This window comes from Bombus flavifrons, unplaced genomic scaffold (assembly GCF_040668555.2).
Source record: "Bombus flavifrons isolate JBK064 unplaced genomic scaffold, iyBomFlav1_principal scaffold0066, whole genome shotgun sequence".
Lineage (NCBI taxonomy): Eukaryota > Metazoa > Arthropoda > Insecta > Hymenoptera > Apidae > Bombus > Bombus flavifrons.
Window position 1 is genome coordinate 126,351 of NW_027184811.1, and position 9,025 is coordinate 135,375.

Here is a 9,025-nt window from a genome sequence, read left to right on the forward strand (position 1 = left end):
AGAACAGAGATCAATCGATTTTTGTCGTTACCAACTACACCAGTGTTGATCTCGTTAATGTTGACCGCATCTTCCGCGACTTTGCTACAGGCGTTAACCATTTTTGTCTTGCAAATATCGACGCTATTTCGTGTAATATTCACGTCAAAACCTTGACTCAAGTTTTCAAGACCAATCATGATATCTTATTTTATGTAGCTATCAGCAAGGACATGAAAAGTTATCTCCAGTGTAAAACCGTTAATAAATACAGTGGACAAGATCTGAAATGTACTGTTAACACAAGTATTTCCTATGCCTCGCATTACTACTACATCAGTAGTTCGTTTGCCAGAAAATTTCGAAGATATAGATTCTATAATTAATGAGCATTCGGCTCCGGAATCGAAACAAAATGGGAACGACGCACCCAGATGACTTAAACTACCAGCTGGAGACTCCACCACGCAGGAGTCAACTCGACGTTTGTTCTTGGGGCCGGGTTTTCTCTTCTGCAGTAGCGGACAATCAGGTGCGATATGGCCCTACGCACGACACTTGAAGCAAACCACCTTGGACGATGCGGCGGGATCGGCGCCTGCGACTTCGGGGTTAAAGCGTGGTAATGAACATTTTCCGGGTTTAACATTCGGCTCAAGCTCCCTCCGTTTTTGCGCTAGCGTCTGAATTAACTCGCGCATAAATGCCATCTGTTCTTGTATCACTTTAAGTGGTTCTGATCCCACTTCTGATGTCGGGGAGAGATTGGAATCTTGGGCGCGCGACAACTCCCCACGTGAGCCATCCATTGTTCAACACAACCGAGACTACACTTTCACGTATACACAAGTCTACTACAAAGATCAACAAATAACAAGTCCAGCGAATAATAAGCTTAACAAATAACAAAGTTAGTGGAAAATAAATCTCACGAACAATAAGTTAAACAAATAAAAAAGTTAGTGGATAATAAGTTGAATGGTTAGTAAGTCTAACAAATAATAAAGCTAATGAATAATACGTTTAACGGATAGCAAGTTCAATGAATAATATGATTCACAAACAATAAGTCAATAATCGTTATAAACAATAATTCTGAGTTCAAACGAATCCACGATCAACGGGACGACTCCTCACCAAGCGCAGACCGATCCCAAGCACAGAAACACGACGTGTCACTCTCCAAAGCAGTCACAAGACGAATGCCAGCCTCGTCGAGATTTTTCTCGCTGTACAATTGCATTTGTTTTTCTATACCCGTTTGGAAGCATCGAGAAGGTTCCAAACGCCGTTGTTAGGCAGACTCGTTGGAAGCATCGAGAAAGTACCAAACGCCGTTGTTAGGCAGACTCGTTGGAAGCATCGAGAAAATTCCAAACGCCGTTGTTAGGCAGTTTCTGCCTGAGTACATCCTGTGACCGTGACTACGTTCGGCGACCAATTGTCGCCTCGAACCCAATCTTGATATCACAAATCTCGAACAATTACAGCTATGATAAAGTCCAGGCTAGACTACTAGAAGATGTTCCCAAAATTTCCAAGGAACGGCTTCGGCTTTCCTTTCATCTCCGATATATATATGTCGGAGTGGCGTTGGGGTCAGGATTGTGGGTGTTTGGTGAGTCTTCATTGAAATTAGCCATCGTTGCGATATAATAAAGACACAGTTTATTAGCACAGGCGCGGATGATACAAGTTTAACAATCGACTGTGGTGATTAGGCACCCGCGATACTAGTAACAATGGTCTCGGGTTCGATAACGTATCCGCGGTCAACGGGATGACGAATGAACGTGCTCGCGAAGTCTAAGTCTGAACAATAATTCGTAAAGACGTTACTACTTTAGTCGATGAGATCTCGTGCAAGAATGCCTTTTTCGTCCCGGTGATGCCACAGAGGAAAACTATCTCGGGGTGTGTCTAAGGGCACGAGATCATCGGATTCGTCGAGGATAGTCTTCGTTCAGAGGGTAAGGGAAATTGGCGTTGCTGCCAATTGGTTAATTTCCATACCGGTGATTAGAAAAGGTGCTAATTGCCCTCGAGAGAAAGTGGCCACGGAACAGAGACCGTTAGAATGTTTACGGTCATGTCTTACCAGGGATACTTCTTTTAATGGTGGTTATAAAATACCTTTGTTAGACAAAGCGTTCATCCCTTGACCGCGGGTACGTTGGCGACCGACGGTCGCCTCGAGCCCAAGCTCATTATTACTAATCCCGGACGATTACAGTTAGGTTGGATAATTACAATTGTTTAATTTCAGCTATAGTAAACTCCAGGTTAAAATGATGCGGGATTCACCAGCATTCCAGAGGCTCCTGTCCTCTTTCCTCTCCGACATATATATATATATGTCGGGGTGGGATTGGAATTTTGGGCGCGTGACAATTCTTCACGTGAGTTATCCATTGTTTAACACAACTAAGATTATATTTTCACGTATACACAAGTCTGTTACAAAGATTAACAAATAATAAGTCTAGAGAATAATAAACTTAACAAATAATGAAGTTAGCGAAAAAGATATTGAACGAATAATAAATTAAACAAATAATAAAGTTAGTGGATAATGAGTTGAACGGTTAGTAAGTCTAACAGATAATAAAGCTAATGAATAATACGTTTAACGGATAGTAAGTTCAATGAATAATATGGTTTACAAACAATAAGTTAATAATCGTTATAAACAATAATTTGAGTTCAAACGAATCCACGATCAACGGGATGACTCCTTACTAAGCGCAGACTGTTCTTAAGCACAGAAACACGACGTGTCACTCTCTAAAGCAGTCACAAGACGAATGCCAGTCTCGTGGAGATTTTTCTCCCTGTACGATTGCATTTTGTTTTCTATGCCCGTTTGGAAGCATCGAGAAGGTTCCAAACGCCGTTGCTAGGCACACTCGTTGGAAGCATCGAGAAAGTTCCAAACGCCGTTGCTAGGCAGTTTCTGCCTGGAGTTTTGATTACTAATACAATGTATGTCCCATTGCATCGGCACCTCCGAGGCAACATCACACGTGGCTAGGCCCGCTCTCGAGGTCGCATGCCGCCACAACCACATTTCTCGGAGAACACATACAACCACTCCAGACCTCCGTTAGATAAAACATCCATCCCGTGACCGTGGCTACGTTCGGCGACCAATTGTCTCCTCGAACCCAATCTTGATATCACAAATCTCGAACAATTACAGCTATGATAAAATCCAGGCTAGACTACTAGAAGATGTTCCCAAAATTTCCAAGGAACGGCTTCGGCTTTCCTTTCATCTCCGACACGGCCATTCTGACTGTCACACGTCCTCGTGTGTAGCTAAAATACAGAGTTTTTTTTTAACATTAGACTCGTTGTAACTAATATTATCTACCATTCAGTTAAATGTTCCAAATAAGTCAAGGGTCCAGTTTGACAGCAAGATTCCGTTCGAAGGTTTAACAAACAAAGAAATGAAAGAGAACTCAAATTGGTAGTGTCATAGTTTGTATTTCGAAGTGCTAGTTGCATTCTGTGAGTCACCAGTCAGACCGCAACGACACGACAGATCATTTTCGATTCCGCACACGGGTGAATCTCAGATTGTTGGATCGTGTTACCACATTGGGCGTAATACGAAAGCGCAGAACATCTCACTGGACATATTACGAAAGCGCAGAACATCTCACTGGACATACTACGAACGCGCAGAGCATCTCACTGGACGTATTACGAACGCGCAGAGCACCACACTGGGTGTATTACTAAAGCGCAGAGGGTCACAGTGGACGTATTACGAACGCGCAGAGAGTCACAGTGGACGTATTACGAACGCGCAGAGAGTCACAGTGGACGTATTACGAACGCGCAGAGCACCACACTGGGTGTACGACCACAACGTGGTATTAATGATCCTCTGAGGTCCGTGTACTCGCATCGTTATTATCACCGTCGCTGTCATCGTCGCAGACGTCCAACTCATCAGGAACGCAACTATTTGGCATTTTTCTGAGTTTGTCATGTCTGTCCTTGTATGTCCGTTTACCGTCTAAGGTCTTTAATGTATATCGGTCCCCTTCCAAAATCTCTGCTATCACGAATGGACCCCTGAATTTGGGGGCCCAACTTCGTTTGGTTCCTTTCCTCATTTTTTCGTAACACAAAGTCACCAAGGTTAAACCTAACTATCTTGGCTTTCGTTTTGTCGAACCTGTCTTTATCATAGCTAGCGCAAGTCTCCATGTTCCGTATCGCCTGTTGTCTTACACTGGAGATGTCTACTTCCTTTTCCTCGACACTATCAGACAACGTTAAACCGTAGGGCCTTGCGGCCTTGCCAATTAATAACTCCAGAGGACTTGACTTAGTTACACGATTGGTGGTGCAATTCAAGGCTAACTGTATCTCGCCAATCGCGTCTTGCCACGTTCGCCCGGTCGTTTCTACCGTCGAAAACATATTTTTTAGGGTGCTCATAGTACGCTCTACTTGTCCATTGGCCCTACTAGCACCGGTTGCTATTAAGTGGAGTTTAATGTGCCTATCTTGACAGAAACTTTGGAAATCTTTACCCGTAAAACATCTTCCCTGGTCCGCTATTATCCGACAGGGGCTGCCGAATAAGAATATAGCGGACTTGAGTGCTTTAATGGTATTAAGGGAGTCTACCTTACGGGTGTGGTGCAAGTATACGAACTTGGTAAAGGCGTCGACCAGCACAATGACATATTCCTTCGCGTCGTTTTTACCGCTTAGTTTGCCCGTGATATCCATGTGAACCGTGTGCCAAGGTATGCTGGTCTTAGATATGGGGTGTAGTTCGGCTTGTATTTTGCCGGAACTGGCCTTAGAAACTCGACAAGCATGAGAGTTCTCAACGAATTTGCGAACGTATTTCGCCATTCCTTCGAACCAGTAATACTCGTATAGTTTCTCGAGCGTTTTATCCCATCCTAAGTGCATGATTGACTGGTGTACATGGCTGATCACGGACCACCTAAAGCCTCTTGGGACAATGGGCAAGCAGAGAGTTCTGCCCCTTCTTTGTATTTTACGGTACAGGGTGCCGGATCGTAGTTCGTAGGTGTTCGCGATGTCTTCCGCAAGCTCGTCATTCCGCAACTTATCAACAATTTCGGTGATTTGGGGGTCGCGACGTTGTTCCGCTAAGAGCCAATCGTCGGAGATTTCGGCCAGATTGATTTCCTTTTCGGCGATTTTGTCGATCTTACGGTGATCCGAGTCTACGGGGTTCCGCGAAAAGAAGTCGGCGTGAGCCATTCGTTTGCCTTCCCGATACATAATGTCGAAGGTGAAAGTTTGCAGGTAGGCCCACCATCTGTAAACCCTGTCACTTAAATGTACCTTATTACTGGATGCCTTTAGGGAATTGCAATCAGTGACAACGAGGAATTCTCGTCCGTGTAGGTAATGACGGAAATGTTTGACGGCGTTTACAACCGCCAACGTCTCCAGTTCATAGGAATGGTATCTGGATTCCGCGGGGCTAGTCTTTTTACTGTAATATTCTACTACTCTATTTTGACCTTCGACCTTATGCATCAAAATGGCCCCATATCCTTCAGAACTAGCGTCGGTATGTAGTTCTATCGGGTAGTTGGGGTCGAATATCATTAACACCGGTGCTTCGGTCAGGACGGAAATTACCTTTTGCCTTATCTTTTCATGTTTATCCGTCCAAGCTATGCTTTTGTTACCGGAAGTAAGCGCGTACAAGGGTTTCATTATCTGTGAGAATTTAGGGACGAATTTTCGGAAGTAAGTGGCTAGACCTATGAATTGTCTGAGCTGTGTGACGGTCGTTGGCGCAGGTAAAGAGCTCAAGGCGTGTATTTTACCCGGGTTGGGGCGAACTTCTCCGTCACGGATTACATACCCCAAATAAAGTACCGAGGTCGTTAGGAAAGAACATTTTGAAAAGTTGAAAGAGAATCCGGCTTTTACGAGGGTATCCAATACGGTGTTCAATCTTTCTAGGGCTTGATCTATCGAGTCGGCAATAATTAGAACGTCATCCAAGTAGACAACAACGTATGAATACGCAAGGTCGCCTAAGGCGTTGAGAATGGCCCTCTGAAAAACGGAAGGTGCATTTTTCAATCCGAACGGCATGGTTAGGTACTCGTACTGTCCGTCGGGTGTAACGAACGCCGTATACTCCGTCGAATTAGGATGAATAGGAATCTGATGAAACCCGCTGGCCATGTCTAAGCTAATGAAGTATCTCGCCTTTTGCAATCTCGCGATCTGATCCGCGATGAGGGGTAGGGGATACCGATCCGCGACCGTGTTTTTGTTTAGCGCTCGAAAATCTACACACAGTCTATCTGAGCCGTCCTTTTTCTTCACGAGTATCATGGGGCTCGCGAACGGCGAACTACTGGGCCTTATGATTTTTGCCTCGATTAACTCGCTGATTCTCTCTCGCACTGTTCTTCGTTCTTCCTCGCTGAGTCTGTAGGGACTTCTTTGTACGGTGATGTTGGGATCAATTAATCGAATCTCTAACTGGCCCGTATTTACGCGAGTACGCGGGAAGCCCGTAATAAATGACTCTTTAAAATTTTGGAGAATAGAAATCAATCGGCTCTTATCATTACCACATACTTCGGTGTCTACTTTATTAAAGTCAATCCCATTTTCGACGATTTTATGGCAAGCATTGACTGTCTTCGTTTTGCGGATATCGAGGCCGTTGGGCGTAATAATTACATCGAATCCTTGGCTTACTATCTCGCGACCAATCATAATATCGTACTTTAAATGACTATCGTCAAGGACGTGGAAAGCTATCTCCAATGTAAAATCGCTAATACGTACGACGGACAAAATCTGGGACGTACTTTTAACGCAGGTATTTCCGATTCCTTGCATTACTATTACATCTGTCGTTCTCTTACCGGAAAATTTCGAGGCTACAGATTCTTTAACTAATGAGCACTCGGCTCCGGAATCGAAGTAAAACGGAAACGACTCACCCAGATGACTCAAACTACCAACTGGCGGCTTCATCACACAGACGTCGACTCGGGGTTTGTTCTTGGGGCTGGATTTTCCGTCTTGTTGTTGCGGACAGTTTGGTGCGATATGGCCCTCCGCCTTACACTTGAAGCAAACCACCTGGGGCGATGTTCCCGGTCGTCTTCCTTCCGGGCGTTGCGTATTTCCTCGCTGTTCTCTCTGCATCCTACGGCGGCACTCAGCTATTCTGTGTCCTTGTTTACCACAGTAGAGGCACTTCACGTGGTGGGCCGACAGCTTGCGTCTTTTGGCTTCGGGTTCCGCCGGTGGATTTCTTGACGAAAATGTCGGCTGATCGTTGTAAGGGAGAATCCTCATTTCATCATGAAATTGGTCCTCCGTCCTGATATTATTCGCGAGCGTTAGTCGCTGAAAGCGTTGATCTTGTGAACTCAGTATATAAAGGGCGAGGGCATTGATCACTTCGGGCATCGTTAGATCTTGCAACTTCATCTGCAGCATGGAGCGGAGGCGACTACCGTACGCTCCCGGGGATTCAGTTTCCGACGGTCGTTCTCTGGATATCCTTATTAACGCCGAAGCGGCTGTCTCTCTGCCACCAAAACGCGAGAGAAATTGTTCCTTAAGCGTTGGCCAGGTAAGCTTTCCACCGCGCACCACTTGCGAAAGCCAATGCGCAGCAGAACCCTTTAGGGCGCGATTTAGAGCGGAAAGTAACGCACTATCTTGCATCGGGTGGTCTTTCAAAATCAGATCAGCATGCGCGCACCACGCGGATGGGTCGGCGCCTGCGCCTTCGGGGTCAAAACGTGGTAACGTTGCATCCTTAGATTCCGCACTCGGTCTTTGCTCCCCCGGTTTGTGCGCTAGCGTCTGAATTAACTCGCGCATAAGGGCCATTTGCTCTTGTAGCGCTTTAAACGGTTCTGATCCCACTTCTGATGTCGGAGTGGCGTTGGGGTCAGGATTGTGGGTGTTTGGTGAGTCTTCATTGAAATTAGCCATCGTTGCGATATAATAAAGACACAGTTTATTAGCACAGGCACGGATGATACAAGTTTAACAATCGACTGTGGTGATTAGGCACCCGCGATACTAGTAACAATGGTCTCGGGTTCGATAACGAATCCGCGGTCAACGGGATGATGAATGAACGTGCTCGCGAAGTCTAAGTCTGAACAATAATAATCCGTGAAGACGTTACTCCTTTAGTCGATGAGATCGCGTGAAAGAATGCCTTTTCCGTCCCGATGATGCCACAGAGGAAAACTATATCGGGGTGTGTCTAAGGGCACGAGATCATCGGATTCGTCGAGGATAGTCTTCGTTCAGGGAGTAAGGGAAATTGGCGTTGCTGCTAATTGGTCAATTTCCATATCGGTGGTTAGAAAAGATGCTAGCCGCCCTCGAGGGAAAGTTGCTAGTGGGAGACGCCGTTCGTTGAAAGAAATAGATCTCCCCTATCTTCCCGTAGTTGGGACAAAGACTGTTTATCTGTTCGAAGGACTTTAGGTAACTAGATATTAGTGTTTATAACGGCCCTCGGGCTAGCTGGTCACGTACTGTGGAGAGACATCGACATCTGGCAATCATCTTTCTCGAAGGATAGGAACTGCGTGTGGCCACGGGGCAGAGACCGTTGGAATGTTTACTGTCGTGTGTCGCCAGAGATATTTCTTTTAAGGAGAGCTATAGAATTACTTCATACCTTTGTTAGGTAAAACGTTCATCCCTTGACCGCGGGCACGTTGGCGACCGACTGTCGCCTCGAGCCCAAGCTCACTATCACAAATCTCGGACAATTACAATTAGGTTGAATAACTACAATTGTTTAATTACAGCTATAGTAGGCCCTAGGTTACAATGTTGCGGGATTATCCAGCATTCCAGAGGCTCCGGTGTTCTTTCCTCTAAGACATATATAAGCGTTGAGAATGAATGGATGTTCGGCTTAAAAAGAAGAAGAAGAAGAACTTGCATGCGAACAACTAACCGAACATTAAGTGATCTTCGTCGGGAGTGCCGTGGGTACGTGAATTTTTAAAATCGCGTATTTTTCTTCGTT